The 15,549-nt window shown below is 46.7% G+C and overlaps 1 pseudogene; it reads left to right on the forward strand.

Annotated features, from left to right (window-relative positions):
- Positions 1-417: 417 nt before the first annotated feature.
- LOC124513571 (leucine-rich repeat-containing protein 37A2-like) lies at positions 418-8,314 on the forward strand (annotated as a pseudogene).
- The last annotated feature ends 7,235 nt before the right edge of the window (positions 8,315-15,549 follow it).

Here is a 15,549-nt window from a genome sequence, read left to right on the forward strand (position 1 = left end):
GTGGGAAGCTCCTTCAAGACAGAGCCTTCGTTCATAGATGAGCACAGGGCTGCGGTCTCTTCTTTCATGAAGCAATACTCTTTGCGCAAGCCTTCTGCCTCCCCCGCTCCCAAGGAAAGAAGGCTCAGGAGACCAAGGCCAGGGGAGCTTCATGTGGCACACAGGCCCAAAAATTAGTGGGAAGCTCCTTCAAGACAGAGCCTTCCTTCGTAGATGAGCACAAGGCAGCGGTCTCTTCTTTCATGAAGGAATACTTTTTGGACAGGCCTTCTGCCCCCCACTGCCAAGAAAAGAAGGCTCAGGAGACCATGGCCAGGGGAGCTTCACGTGGCGCACAGGCCCAGCAAATTAGTGGGAAGCTCCTTCAAGACAGAGCCTTCGTTCGTAGATGAGCACAAGGCAGTGGTCTGTTCTTTCATGAAGCAATACTCTTTGGCCAGGGCTTCTGCCACCCATGCTCCCAAGAAAAGAAGGCTCAGGAGGCCATCCCCAGGGGAGCTTCACGTGGCGCACAGGCCCAGTAAATTAGTGGGAAGCTCCTTCAAGACAGAGCCTTCGTTCATAGATGAGCACAAGGCAGTGGTCTGTTCTTTCGTGAAGCAATACTCTTTGGACAGGGCTTCTGCCACCCCCGCTCCAAAATCCCCACCTGATGTGAAAAAAAAGTCAAAAGACTTCATGTGCAGAATTTTTCTTATAAAAGATGCAAATGCTAGAGTTAGAAATATGAAGGCTTTCGGGCCAGCCTCACACCCCAGAAAAACACACCGCTTTCATAAAAGTCGCTCCCGTGTGGTCCACAGAACACCCAAGGCCAAACTGAATCGAAAGTCCAGAAAGGAAAGTTCACTCAGTAATAGACAGCTGCTTGCAAAGAGGCCTCCATCCTCTGCAGTCAGGAGCCTCATAAATTCCCCTTCACGAGAGGATTTTTCATCGCCGGGAGAACTGAGTCCTCAGAAAAATCCTTTTCCAGAATTCTTTGCTCCTTCAGGAACTTACAGAGAAAACACTACTGCAGAGAACACTACTGCCCAAAATGTTTCTGACGAAAATATTTCTACAGGAAACACTACTGTGCCAGAACAAACCCTCCCTGAATTCACAAACCGTAAGAATCTTTCCACTGCTAATTCTACTGTTACTGCAGACAACTCTACGCCGACCGTTAAACAAACCAATGATACACAATGGGAATACCCCAATGCGGGCACTGGCTTGCCCCCAAAAGCCACAGGCTTCACTGTGTCAAAGCTCTCGTCCTCAGGTGATCTGTTTGAAATTCAGTTAAACCAGCAGCTACGGTCCCTCATCCCCAACAAGACGTGAGAAGCCTCATTTCTCATGTTATCCGGACTTTGAAAATGGACTGCTCTGAGACCCACATGCAGCTGGCCTGTGCCAAGCTCATCTCCAGAACAGGCCTCCTGATGAAGCTTGTCAGCGAGCAGCAAGAAGTAAAGGTGTCCAAGGCAGAGTGGGATACGGACCAATGGGAAAATGAGAATTATATCAATGAGAGCACAGAAGTCCAGAGTGAACAGAGAGGGCAGGAGTCAAGGGAGGTGAGGCTAAATCCCAAAATGTGGGGTCTCGACATTTAGGTGGTTTAGGACATGGACCCAAGCACAAGGACCAGGGGCTCCTAGTCCGGGTCTTGTCTTGGCCACATAATTTTGGCTAAGGCAGTGATCTGCCACTTTGCTCATTTAGGAAACAGTGCCGTTGTTCCCAGAGTAGACAAAAAGAGGACCTAACATACAAGATACATAAATTCTTGAAGAAAATGCTAATGATTAAGATTACATATCACATTAGATTTGGTATATTCCTTAAGAACCTAGAAGCGATTCATCGGAAAGAATGGGGTTTTAGAGTCGTTAAAGAATAGTTAACTTTCATCCTATCTCTGTTTTCTAAAAAAAATTGTTCTTTCCCTTTTTTTAGCTCACAAAAGAAGTTCCAGGCTATGGCTATAACAACAAACTCATCTTGGCAATATCTGTGACCGTAGTAGTGATGATTTTGATCATAGTTTTCTGTCTCATTGAGGTAAGGACAACAATTAATTCAGATTCCCAGACTATATTTCTTCTTTATAATAGATTCAGAACCCACAAACTGAAAATCAAAGCCACTTTCCCACCTGTCACGACTTGATATCTCTCTTCAGTCTGGAGGACTGAGATATGCTTTGTCCTTTTATTGCAAAGTATATTCCAGGGATTTTAAAAGGAACCCCACTGCCGGGAGACATCTGTGGATTGTAACCAAGATAACAAGCCATTAGCTTGTTCTGAGACATTAGGTCTAAGAAGGCCACAGTTGACATGATAGTAAAATTTCTTCAACTCAAAAAAATTATGTCGATTCGATGCACTCACCAGTCATCCTCCTACTACCACTGATTTCTTTCCTCGTTGGCTAAAATGATGAGAGAGAAATAGTCTTCACCTCCATGGAGCTATCAGTCATCTTGGAAGAAAGGGCATGGCTTAGAGATAAAAGTGTCATCTTGTTGATTAATTAGATGTACCTACAGCTCTCTCCTCCACTTCGCAAGGCATTGTGTAAACAGGTTCAGTTAAAACCCTGCAGCTAAAATCCTGCATCAGGCTACTCAAAGCTTGTCATAATTACAGTTGCCTATTCCTGGAGCTTGCCTGTTTACCTTTTATTCAATTATGTATGAATTGAATATATATTCAATATATTTATTCAAATATACATATGCTTATTACATATATATATATATATATATATATATATATATATATCTAGACACACACACACACACACACACACACACACACATTGCCATCTGTCATGGCAACCCTCCATTTCAGCCAAAGCAGCCCCTCACCATCCCCTAGTCAGACCATGCCCTTTCCTACTTTTGTTGGTGACTTTGCCCACTTGAAATTCCTTTATTTCACTCTGCTGGTGGAAGTCCCATGAGCCTTCAAAAGCCAACTCGAGTTCATCTTTCTTCACAAAGCCTTCCCCGAATACTGTAATACTCCTGGACCTAGTCCTTCTGTGAGATTGTCACCATTTGTTAGGGTCTACAGTGACGCATTCCCCTCCCCTGATAACAAAAATATGCTAAACAGTTTGTTAAAAGGCAGCTCCTCAAGAGAGAAATATCAAGGTCATGGATCAGAGCAGAGATATGTAAGGCTTCCTGGTCTCTCAGACTTGAGTAAAACCTGACTGGATGTATTAACTGCTAAGGAGAAACATGTCTGTCTTCTGGAGGGTTGGTCAGTAGTAAAAGCATAGAAATGGTGAGGAAGAGACCAACATGGGCAGTGCCCACCTAGCCTTGCCTAAGAGTAGAGATGGCACCTCAGGCAGCAGATGAGAGTCAGGCCCACCAGCCGGGCTGTGCCCGCGGGGCAGATGGATGGATCTAGCTACCTCAGTCCTTTCCATTAAACACTGGATTCAGCTAATTACTTTTCTTCCACTTCTCTTCTCACCAAATAGCCTTCTGATTATGCTTCAGTGTGCCACAGAGGCCTGTCTCCACAGGAGGTAATGCCCAATCATGTAGACACAGATGCCCTATCTATGGAATGGATGTTTTCCTTATTGTCAAGTCATGACCTGACATTCTGATTTTGATCAATCCTGTGACATTGGTAAGGTGATATTGCCTCCATGTAGAAAGAAGTACGTTCTCTCTTGATGAGATCAGAGTCTGATTTCTCAGCCTAAGAGCCTAGGAACTAGCGTGGGGTCAACTTACCATGACCTCTGGGAAGAGAAATCATTGGCCATTGTCCAGTCCGTACTCTGTATCTTCAGGTGGCCTGCAGCCTTTTGCTTTTGGGGAAGTTCTATAAACTCCTATTGCTGTTTTAAATTCCTATGTGGTTTAACCTTGTGTTTATATTTTTTTTATGTGGTTTCATTATTTCGTCTCGCTACTTAGATGATACACTTTTTGAGGTCAGAGACCATGCAGTTTCTTTCCTGTAGTGGACAATAATGATGTTCAAAGGAAGAGATGAGGCATTGTGTCAATTTCACAAGGAGGAATAATGCAACCTAATATTTATGGGAAGTAGCCTACAGAGTCCAGCAATAGACAGATCCGTGGGTGCCTAGGACTTTTGAAATGTTACCTTTTAGAGGCGCCTGGGTGGCTCAGTTGGTTAAGGGTCCTACTTTGGCTCAGGTCATAATTTCATGGTTCAGGAGTTCGAGCCCTGTGTTGGGCTCTGTGCTGACAGCTCAGAACCTGGAGCCTGCTCTGGATTCTGTGTGTGTGTGTCTCTCTCTCTTTGCCCCTCTCTCACTCTTACTGTCTCTCTCTGTCACTCTCAAAAATAAATAAACATTGAAATGTTACCTTTTAGCATTCAAATCAGTGGAAGAAAATAAATAAATGGTAATAGAACAACTGCTTAATTATTTGGGAGGAAAATAACAACAGATCCCTATTTCTCACCTTAAAAAAACATATTTCAGTAAATGTAAAAAAAGAGAAACAAGAACCCGTCAAAGTATTAGAAGAAGATAGAATCAATACTTTTATAATCTTGTGGTGAGAAAAAGCTTTGTGACCTGATTGATACCACATGCAGAAACATTTGATAGATTTGATCGTCTTGTCCGATTTATGCTTGGAATAAACCAGACATCTGATTGAATCCCCACAGTCCTGTGAGGATGATATCACCATCCTTCTTTCATACATAGAAGGGGATCAGCTTAAGGCCCCTGTGGCAAAACCCAAAGCAGAACCCAGCTGTGCCTGCAGTCAGCCTGTGCTCCTATCCCACTGTTCCGTCTCCTTCACGATAAAAACACTGACAAATATTTGAAACATTGAAATTCAGTGAAAGCCCTTGAAAGGATTAATGTATTTCATATGAAGAGAGTTTTATAAATCAACAGGAAGAGGACAAAGAATCCAGGGGATCAAGGGGGCAAGGACTACGATGAACAGGAGGGTGTGGACAGTCCGTCACCATATCTGCCTCATGGCTTATGGGACATGGGACTTGTTAACAAGGCCTTTTCGCCTCATGGTATAAAAATAGTCTCTGATATTTTCTTCTGTACTCTTATAATATTTGTTGTGATTTATTTATTTTTAATCTGTATGGAATCTGTGTGGTGTTTTGGTACAGTCGAGGTAGGGGATCTAACTTTTTTCCCTTACGTAAAGATCCAGTTACTTTAAAATCTTTTATTGAATGGTTCATTCTTTCTTCATGGATCTAAAATACTATTTTTATCTGGACTCTATTCTGTCAATCTGGTTTTCTTTTCCTGTATCAGTATCACGCTACATACTTAACTGCAGTTGCTCTGTAAGAACGTATTTTAATGTCTGCTCTGTGATCTTCTTTTTCATACAGTTTGTAGCTATGCTTGCACATTTTCTCTACCAAATGTCAGCTGGCCAGTTTTTGTTCAAAAAACTGTCTTGGGATTTGAATGGGATTGCCTTGACTTTGTAGGTTAATTTGAAGGGAACTGACATCTTTACACTATTCTAGGAAAATAGTGTCTCACATCATGTATTCGTTTCTTCTTAATGTCCTTCAGAAGAGCTTTAGTGTTTTCATCTCATAGGTCTTACCCATTCTTTGCTAAGTTTATTCCTAGGTACTTTATGCCTTTTTATTGATAATTATAAATGGGATAATTCTTCCGTTTTTTGATTAATTATTTATGGGACATAGGAAAGTCATTGAGGTCTTGATTTTATATCTAGCCATCTTACTGAATTCTCATATTTCTTCCAGTAAAATTTTAGTTGATTCTCTTGGGCCTTTTAGTTTGTCTGTAATTTCGTATGCAAATACGTCTTAGTTCTTCCTTTCCACGACTCCATTTTTTCCCAGTGCATCAGTTAGGACCTCCTCAACACCAATGAATAGCAGCAGTGATAACAGACATCCTACTCTTGTCCTTGACTTTAAAACAGTGCTGCTGTTTAGGTTTCTGGTAGACACTTTTCTTTTCCTCCTCCCAAGAATTTTTATTAGGAATTATCTGTTGACTGTTATCTGAGACAGTCAGTAAAATGTATTACCAGCTGCACACAAGTTAGGTCTTATTGAAGAGTCAAAGGACTATTAAACAAATTCCTGTCCTAGGAAAAGTTATCCTCTCACTGGGTAGAGAAGACCTAAAATGCAAAGGAATGAATAAAGATTTGGAGGGAGTGGTTATTGTGATGGGTAACTGTGATCATGTTTTCTTCCAAAACAGATTTATTGTCATAGAGCAGCAGCCAAGGAAGGTAAAGAAGGAAGCTCAAGGTAAATATTAGTCTGGCAATCGTTAAAGTAGAATTTTAGAACTAGATTTTCAAACTCATCTATTTCAATCCCCTTGTTTTACAGCCAGGAAATCACCAAAGGCAGAAAGAATACATATTTGGCCTAATGCTTTGCCTGGACCCAGCAAAGTTAGCTGCCCAGCCAAACCCGAGTTAGAATGGGACTGGCACAGAGCACCTGCTCACTAGACCTTTAAAGCAAGATCGTGGGGGGACGGGGGTGGAAATGTTCAGACCCGTTCCTGCTGACGGTGGGCATCAGGCCTGGCCACAGACCTTCTCAGAGGCTCTGGAGAAGGGATAGGGAGGGCCAAACGTCGTGGGGTGAAGGGGCTAGTCTTCAAGCATGATGGAAGGTGGAATACATGAGTCCCTCCTGTAAAGTGGGGGGGAAACTTCCTTCTTCCTCCTCCTGGTTTTCGAGGCCCCGCTCTCCATTCCCTTTATCCAGACCCAATAGAATTTGAACTGGGAGAGACCTTAGATAATCATTTATCTCTTCCTTTTATACTAATGAGATGGAGAAGGAGAAAAGGAAGATGTCTTGCCAGACGGTTGTATCACTAGTACCACTAGAACCAGAAAGAAGATGGTTCCTTTCCAGTTGGGCACGTCTCTGACTACACTGTTCTTGGGCTGTGAACTGCATTTTATGTCACAACTCAGTGCACACATACCGTATAGACATAAGTACCTTCTAAAACAAACTTACCATACACTCTGATTCTTTCTGTTCTGTTTTTTTTTAAGTTTATTATTTATTTGAGGGGGGGTGGAGCAGAGAGAGAGAGAGAGAGAGAGAGAGAGAGAGAGAATCCCAAGCAGGTTCTACACTATCAGCACAGAGCCAGACACAGGGCTCAATGTCACAATCTGTGAGATCATCACTTGAGGCAAACTCAAGACTTGGGCTGCTCACCTGACTGAGCCACCCAGGTACCCCCTATGCCGTTTGTATTCAAAAAGAGTATTTTGTGTTTTAGCGCTAGCCGTGTGTTTTAAGGTGATTTCACGACTCACTCATTCATCTGCCTGCAGTGTGAAAGTCAGTGAGCTAGATAACTGCTGGTTGGACTCAGGCATTCACTCGGTGCGATTCATCTTGTAAGGTAATGCAGCTAGGAAAATAGAAACACCTCCCCACCCGCCAGCAAATGATGCCTGGGAGGCTAAGCCTGGCGGGGACTGATGTACAATGCTTCTGGAGAGAGTTAGGTGCTTCTGCCGTGTGGTCACCCAGTTTGTTGACTGCACAAGGGCACTTGGCCAAGGGCCAGAAGGTGAGCAGGGTGAAAATCCTGCCTATACTTCATGTCAAGTTACATACAAAGGTCTCCCAGGGCCACTGTGGGGCCATTATGGACAGACACAGGAAAATTCTGAAAGCCCAGCATGTATGGAATTATTTCTGAGATCCCAGGTCTGTGTTGATTTTGCTTGCTAATAAGACTGGAGAAATACATTGTGAGAGGCATGGAAAATGGTACGAATCACTAATTGTCTGTGTGTGTGTTTCCTTCAAGGGGCTTCTTTGGATCTCTGCTGCGTAAGAGATGCTCAAAGGAAAGTGACAATCAGGTAAATCTGAGGAGGATAAAGTACCGTGGCTGGAGAAGGCAGGGGAAACAGACCTAACATTGTCCTTTCTGTTTTCTAGGAGGGCTTTTTCTGGAGAAGGCGGCCACTTTGGCTTAGGGACATGTACAGACCTCTCAATGCCACACGCAAGAAAAACATGGCACAGAAGCTACACAAGGATTGTTCTGATGAAGATGAGATTTTCCACATGGAACTAGGATACGTGATTGGAGAAGATTTTCTCTAAAATGGGGAAATTATGAAGAGTTGAATTGTTCCTTTTGAGAGTCAAAGCCTTGGCATTCTTCTCCTTTTCCCAGGGAGGCTGGCAAAGCCACAGCAGAGAAGGCCACAGATTCCACTACTGAAGAGCTGGGTGACGAGAGTGAGACACTATGTGAGGTTGTCACAGAGTGAACGCCGTCCTGCCTCAGGCCAGCTACAAAGTTTACTTTCCGATACTGGCTTCTCAGCATTGCTTGTCAAATACTCCTTTTTCTCATATTGAAATGTATAAATCCGTAACCAATTCTAGCCACGTGGTGAGGAATTAAAACGTAAACAGTTCAATATTTATCTACAGACAACAGGGGCCACAGGCGAGAGAAGCAGGACTGAAGCCAGAGTCCCTCGTGGTAGCCAGTATTTCCACAAGACACAGTCTGGGCAAAGTAGGGTGAATGGGGCGTCTTTCCCTCATTTCCCTGATACAGTCAGTCTCTGGAAACTGGAGAACGTATCTTCAAGGGGCTTAGACTATTAAGTTAATTAACAGCTTATTCTGGTGCTCTCTCCCCTGGCTCACCAAATACCAGTCCTTCAGAACGCGCTTGACCCCCTGCCCATAGAGGATCGTCTCTTTCTGGCCCCTCCGTAAGGTCTTTGGGGTTGCCAGAATGTTTGGATCGCTGAGCCTACCTCCACTGTTGGGCTGAGGCCTGTCTTTCTTCCCAAGAGCTCAAACTCAGACACAAAATGTGTAGCTGGAAGTAGGGTGTTCCTCAACCTTACAAGCTAGTAGATAATTCCCATTGGGTTTTTTTTGTTTGTTTTCTTTAAAAAAAAAAAAGTCCCCACCCTCAGAGAGCTAGCAGGGAGATGCTGGAGGGTTAGAGTAAAGAATGTGTGAGAGCAGTAATTACCCAGGACTGCCCTGCTCAGGCCTTTATTTCAGAAAACTTATTGGCGGGGGCACTTACTGTTCACCTGTACCACACTAGCCTCTGCTGACCCCACTGAGGGTCGGATGCGTGCGGCTGGGCTCTCTCCAGTTCAGCCCAGCACCACACCTACCACTGCTTTCCTACCCAGCTCAGATCAGGGCTGCACGATTCCAGGAGATAATGCAGCACAACGTGCAGAAGACGCAAACATCCCTCCACTTCTGCAGAGGAGGGCGTTAACCAGTCACATTTGGGATGTTGGGAGGAGTCGGGGTGCCTGGGTGGCTCAGTCCATTGGGCATCCGACTTTGGCTCAGGTCATGACCTCATGGTGTGGGAGTTTGAGCCCTGCATTGTCTCCTTCAGATCCTCTGTCTCCCTTTCTCTCTGTCCCTCCCCCCAGCTCACACACTGTCTCTCAAAAATAGATAAACATTAAAAATAATGAAGTCATCTATACTTTCTGAGTAAATGAATGACAGATTTTAGAAAAAGGACGTCAGAGTCAAAATACAGTAGTGAATAAAAGAAATCCTGAATGAACAAGGTTTGATAATCTCTTTTCTTAATGTCTGTTTATTTTGAAAGAGAGCAAGGGGGGAGGGGCAGAGAGAGAGGGAGAGAAAGAGCCCCAAGCGGGCTCCGTGCTCAGTGTGGAACCCGATGCGAGGGACTCGATCTTACGACCGTGAGATCACAGCCTGAGCTGAAATCAAGTGTCGGATGCTTAACCGACTGAGCCACCCAGGCGCCCCTGACAATCTCTTTAGATGCCCCCAAATAAATGCTGGTGGCTTAGCGATAGGTGATGGAATATGGCACCAACCGCTGGCCACCAACAGAGTCCCCCGAGGGGACAGTAGGACTGGGGCACAGCCCAGCAGGTTTGGCAGGGTTGGTAGGAACGGTTCCAAGCGGAGTGATTGGCCCATCAGTGCCTCTTCGGCTCTATTAGTTTGCTGCTGCTGGGCAAGGACACCTGTTCTCCTGGTGCCTGCTCCCGTTCCCCCAGCGTTTTAGTGAGAATGGCCACCAAGTGTCTGTCTCTGTGTGGTGACCTCAGTGAGCCAACAAATAACTGTGTTGAAAGCACGAGACTAGAGAGTAACAGTAATCGGAAGCAGCAGCAGCAGCTAGTTCACTATTTGCTTACTTGGTGTCAAGGCCTGGGTTGGGCGTGTTGCAGTCTTAATTTCGCCCAACAGTCCGTGAAAACATACTTTATTATCCCCATCTGGCAGATAAGGGGACACGGCTTAAAGGACGTAGGTAACCTGTTCAGGTGCCCAAAGCCGCAAATCCAAAACTGCCAGGTAGGGGTTTAATCCAGGCCTGTTAACTCCAAAGCCTGCTGACGGTTATACTGCCCTGCTGCAGGGTGCAGGGGTACAGAGACGTCTAAGCCATGGTTACCATCAAAGAATCAATAATTACAACGATGAGGATGGTGGCAGCTACTGTTTGTTGAGCACGTGCTTTGAGCCGGGCGCAGTACCAGGCCCTGTAGTCACTCTTAGGTCACAAGGGCAGAAACTCCTCATGCCAGCTCAAACTCCTTAATGAGCTGGGTGGAGCGGGGGCTGGTGGTGACTTTTTGAATAAGAGAGGTGGACACAGAGACAGAGCTGACGAGAAACCAAGAAGACCCATCTGTGCATCGTTGGGCTTCCCGAAGTGTGGGCCGGGATTCCAGGCAACTCCATTCTCCTATTTTGGAATATTTCCATTAGTGCAAATGTGGTTCATAAAGTGAAGCTTAGAAAATGTTTCTATAACACTACCTCAAATTTGCACAATACTTATTAGTCTCAAATGCTACCCTGCCATATTTCTTTTAATTTTTTTAATGTTTATTTTTGAGAGAAAGAGAGAGCATGCGGGCAGAGAGAGAGGGAGACACAGAATGTGAAGCAGGCTCCAGGCTCTGAGCTGTCAGGACAGAGCCCGATGCGGGGCTAGAACCCATGAACCACGAGATTGTGACCCTCTCTGCCACTCCTCCACTCGCACTCTATGTCTCTGTCTCTTGCTCTCTCCAAAATAAACATTTAAAAAAAATTTTTTTAAACAATGAGCATTTATTCCTCAAAAAACATCTTTTTTAATGTTTATTTTGAAGAGAGAACAAGCGAGAGAGTACAAGCAGGGGAGGGGCAGAGAGGGAGACATAGGATCTGAAGCAGGCTCCAGGCTCTGAGCTGTCAGCACAGAGCCCAATGCGGGGCCTGAGCCATGAATGGTGAGACCGTGACCTGAGCCAAAGTCAGACGCTCAACCAACTGAGCCACGCAGGCGCCCCATTCCTCAAAAGTTTTGAGTCAAAATTTCGGGAATAGCTTGGGCACTTCTGCCCCTGGGTCTTTTGTGAGATTCTCAAGATACCACAGGGCTGCAGTCATCTGAAGGCTTGACTGAGTCGGAAGGGTCCACTTCCAAGGTGGTTCACTCACTTAACATGGCTGTCAAGGGGGTTGGAGGGAGGCCTCAGATCCTTGCCATATGAGCCTGCCCACAGGCTGTTTGACTGAATGTCCTCACAGCATGATGGCTGGGTGTCTCCAGAGTGAGTGATCTGAGAAAGAGAGACAGAAATGACAGAAGGTATCCTTCCTATGACCTCACCTCAGACGGCACAGAGCAGCATTTAGCAGTGACTTAGTCACTAAATCCAGTTCACATTCAAGGGGTGGGAATTTAGACCCCACCTTTTAAAGAGAGAAGAGTCGGGGTGCCTGGGTGGCTCAGTTGGTTAAGCGTCTGGCTTCAACTCAGGTCACGATCTCGCGGTCCATGAGTTCGAGCCCTGCGTCAGGCTCTGGGCTGATGGCTCAGAGCCTGGAGCCTGCTTCGGATTCTGTGTCTCCCTCTCTCTCTGCCCCTCCCCCGTTCATGCTCTGTCTCTGTCTCAAAAATAAATAAACGTTAAAAAAAAAAAAAAAATAAAGAGAGAAGAGTCAAAGAATTTGTGAACATATTTTATTTTTTATTTTTTTCCAGCACTCATTCAGTAGATCTTTATTTTTTTTCAATATATGAAATTTATTGTCAAATTGGTTTCCATACAACACCCAGTGCTCATCCCAAAAGGTGCCCTCCTCGATACCCATCACCCACCCTCCCCTCCCTCCCACCCCCCATCAACCCTCAGTTTTGTGAACATATTTTAAAACTACCATGGCCAGGAAAACAAACCATTCTAGATATTTCAAACACATACACACACACACACACACACACACACGCAAAGGTCATACAAGCAATTGGTGCTCACCACTGGTGGGGCTCGCGGTGGTGAAGGTCAGGGCCAGGGGGGAATCGCACCACTAGCTCTCAGGTTACTTTACCACAGTTGCTTTCCAGATTCGAAGTTGCTGCTGCCACTCAGTCAGGAAACTTCGGGAAGCCACTGCTGGGGTCACTACAGCCCCATGGCCCCAAGCCTGACTGGTGGGGACTATGGACTCCAACATTCAGCCTGCATGTCTGCTGCTGCAGAGGAGAAAAGCATGGCTTCCGCCTCCTTCCCGCCTTCCAAATTTCACACAGGTACGCTTTATTGGCAGAATTCTGCTGTCGAGGGAATCCGTGAACTATGGTTCGTGGGTGTCCAGGACCTGCAAAGAAGGGGCTAGAAATGGGTGTCAAGAGCCAACCAACATTATCCAGCAAACCCCTCCTGATGGGTGGGTGTTCAAAGGCTTTGTAAAAGGGGGGTGGTGTCCACATGGAGTAACCTGGTGGTCGTGTTTCTAAGTCAGAAACCCTGAAAGGTGTCATTCTAGCTGGGCAGCAGGTGAGGCGCTGGATGCTGACGACATACACTCATCCCCAGAGGTGACTGGAGAAGCGCCTGGAGTTGATTCTTAGTTTCATCTCTGGAACGTGCTCACTGGAATTAAAGCTGGATGGACTACTGGCAATGCAGTATGTGAGAAAACATAGCCCCCATTCAAAAGGGCTGCCAGAGAAAAGATCTCCACAGGGAAACATGATTTCTCAAAATCTAGCCTTTGGACCTCTATACGCAAACATCCCTGGGATGCTTACTTAAAAAGCTGATCCTGGGGCGCCTGGGTGGCGCAGTCGGTTAAGCGTCCGACTTCAGCCAGGTCACGATCTCGAGGTCCGGGAGTTCGAGCCCCGCGTCAGGCTCTGGGCTGATGGCTCAGAGCCTGGAGCCTGTTTCCGATTCTGTGTCTCCCTCTCTCTCTGCCCCTCCCCCATTCATGCTCTGTCTCTCTCTGTCCGAAAAATAAATAAACGTTGAAAAAAAAAAATTTAAAAAAGCTGATCCTGAAAATAATTTAATTTCAAAGGCTGTTGGGGCACCTGGCTGGTTCAGTCAGTTGAGCGACCGACTTCGGCTCAGGTCATGATCTCACGGTTCTTGGGTTTGAGCCCCACGTCGGGCTCTGTGCTGACAGCTCGGAGCCTGGAGCCCGCTTTGGAGTCTGTGTCTTCCTCGCTCGCTGCCCCTCCCCCACCCCCCTGCTTGCACCCTGCCTCTCTCTCAAAAATAAATATTAAAAAAAAAAAATTAAAAGGCTGATCCTGCACACCTCCCCTGATGAAAATAAACAAAAGCAGACACTACTTAAAGTAATCCAGACAGAGTTCAGTCAGTAACACAGTATTGCAGTGCCGTAGGGGAAAGGGTTCATCGTGAGCAGGCACCCAACTGGGATTATTACAGAGGAGATGGGGTATTTCACAGGGAGAATGAGGGGCTAGGGAAGGGAATGAGTGGGGGCTCTATAATCAGAAGTGAAAGATGACAAAAAGCAGGAAGGGACGCTGGCCCATAGGAGACCCATCTGGCTTTGCTGACACTTCTCAAAGTTAAGCTCCTGCCCTCTCACAGAAGCTGGGAGACAGGGGCCCGATCTTCAGGCGTTGGCTGGACTAAGCAGCCAATCCTTTAGACAGCCGGGAGTTTTGCAGGCAGGCACTTTAAGGGAGGCTAGGGTCCTACTAGGGATGCGGCCACGAGCTGCCAGCAACCATGCCCGTGTTTGTTCAAGTCTTCACAGGCCAAGCAAGGTTGAATCAAGAAGAGGGCTCGGAGGAGCCCGGCGAGCATTTGGAGAAAGAATCTGTCACCCTCTGAAGCCACATGCCCACCCCTCCTGAGCCCATCCCCCAAACAGAGGGACCACTTTGACAGGCCTTTGTATGCTCACCAAACTACTGAAGTAGGACAAGGCGGACGGGGAGGTGGGGGAAGCAGACGTTCTCCGGCTTCTTCAGGGCTGGAGGTCAGCAGGGATCTGCGGGCGGGAGACGAAGGGCAGAGCAGATTGAGGATGACCGGGAGGCTCAACTGGATTCTTAACCTGGGAGTCCCGACTGGTCATGCTGGCCGGCTCCTGCCCCCACGGAGGTCAGGGCCTCTCAGTCCTGAGGAGCACCAGGCACGACCAGCTCTGGCTCCTGTGGTCCTGGTGGGGGTATGTTGTTGAGACCTGGGGGATGGCGTGGAGCACCAGCTGGGGGGCGGGAGCACACTCATTCAAGAAGAAGAAAAGTCCCGAGGCCCGAAGCAGAGGCAGGAATGGTGCTTAGGCTGCCTGTGTTCCAGGGCAGCTGCAGAGAGCGGTCTGGCGCCACACTGTGGAGGAAATGAAGATTTCAACAGTACAAAGGCCTCATCTGGATGAGGGCTACACCCCAGGGTGGTAGAGCAGGAAAACAGAAGGAGCCTGGCTCCCTGACATAAGAGCCACCGAACCAGCCCCAGATCCAGTACTTAACCGGATTATCATATGAGAGATCAAGAAGCTGCTTCTTAAAAAAATTTCTTTTCAATGTTGACTTATTTTTGAGAGACAGAGACAGAGCACGAGCAGGGGAGGGGCAGAGAGAGAGGGAGACACACAATGTGAAGCAGGCTCCAGGCTCTGAGCCGTCCGCACACAGCCCGACACAGGGCTCGAACCCATGAACGGCAAGATCATGACCTGAGCCAAAGTCAGACACCTGACCGACTGAGCCACCCGGGTGCCCCCAAGAAGCTGTTTTTTAATTTAACCCACTGTTGGGGCGCCTGGATGGCTCAGTCGGTTAGGTGTCCGACTTCAGCTCAGGTCAGGATCTCACCGTTTGTGGGTTCAAGCCCCACATCGGGCTCTGTGCTGACGGCTCAGAGCCTGGAGCCCGCTTCGGACTCTGTGTCTCCTTCTCTCTCTGCCCTTCCCCCACTCAATCTCCGTCCCTGTCTCAAAAAGAAATAAACATTTAAAACCAAAAAGAATTAAAGGGCGCCTGGGTGGCTCAGTCGGTTAAGCATCCAACTTCAGCTCAGGTCATGATCTCGCGGTTCGTGAGTTTGAGTCCCACGTCGGGTTCTGTGCTGTCAGCCTGTCAGCGCAGAGCCCGCTTTGGATCCTCTGCCCCACTCTCTCTGCCCCTCCCCCGCTTGCACTCCCCCCCCCGAAAAAAAGGATTAAAAAAAAAGAATTAAAAAAAAAAATCACTTAACCCACTGTTGTGTCGGGTCTCTACTGCAGC

The sequence above is a fragment of the Lynx rufus genome, unplaced genomic scaffold (genome assembly GCF_022079265.1).
Source record: "Lynx rufus isolate CCGP_SWC_20201006 ecotype Redwood Valley unplaced genomic scaffold, mLynRuf1.p SCAF_18, whole genome shotgun sequence".
Taxonomy (NCBI): Eukaryota; Metazoa; Chordata; class Mammalia; order Carnivora; family Felidae; genus Lynx; species Lynx rufus.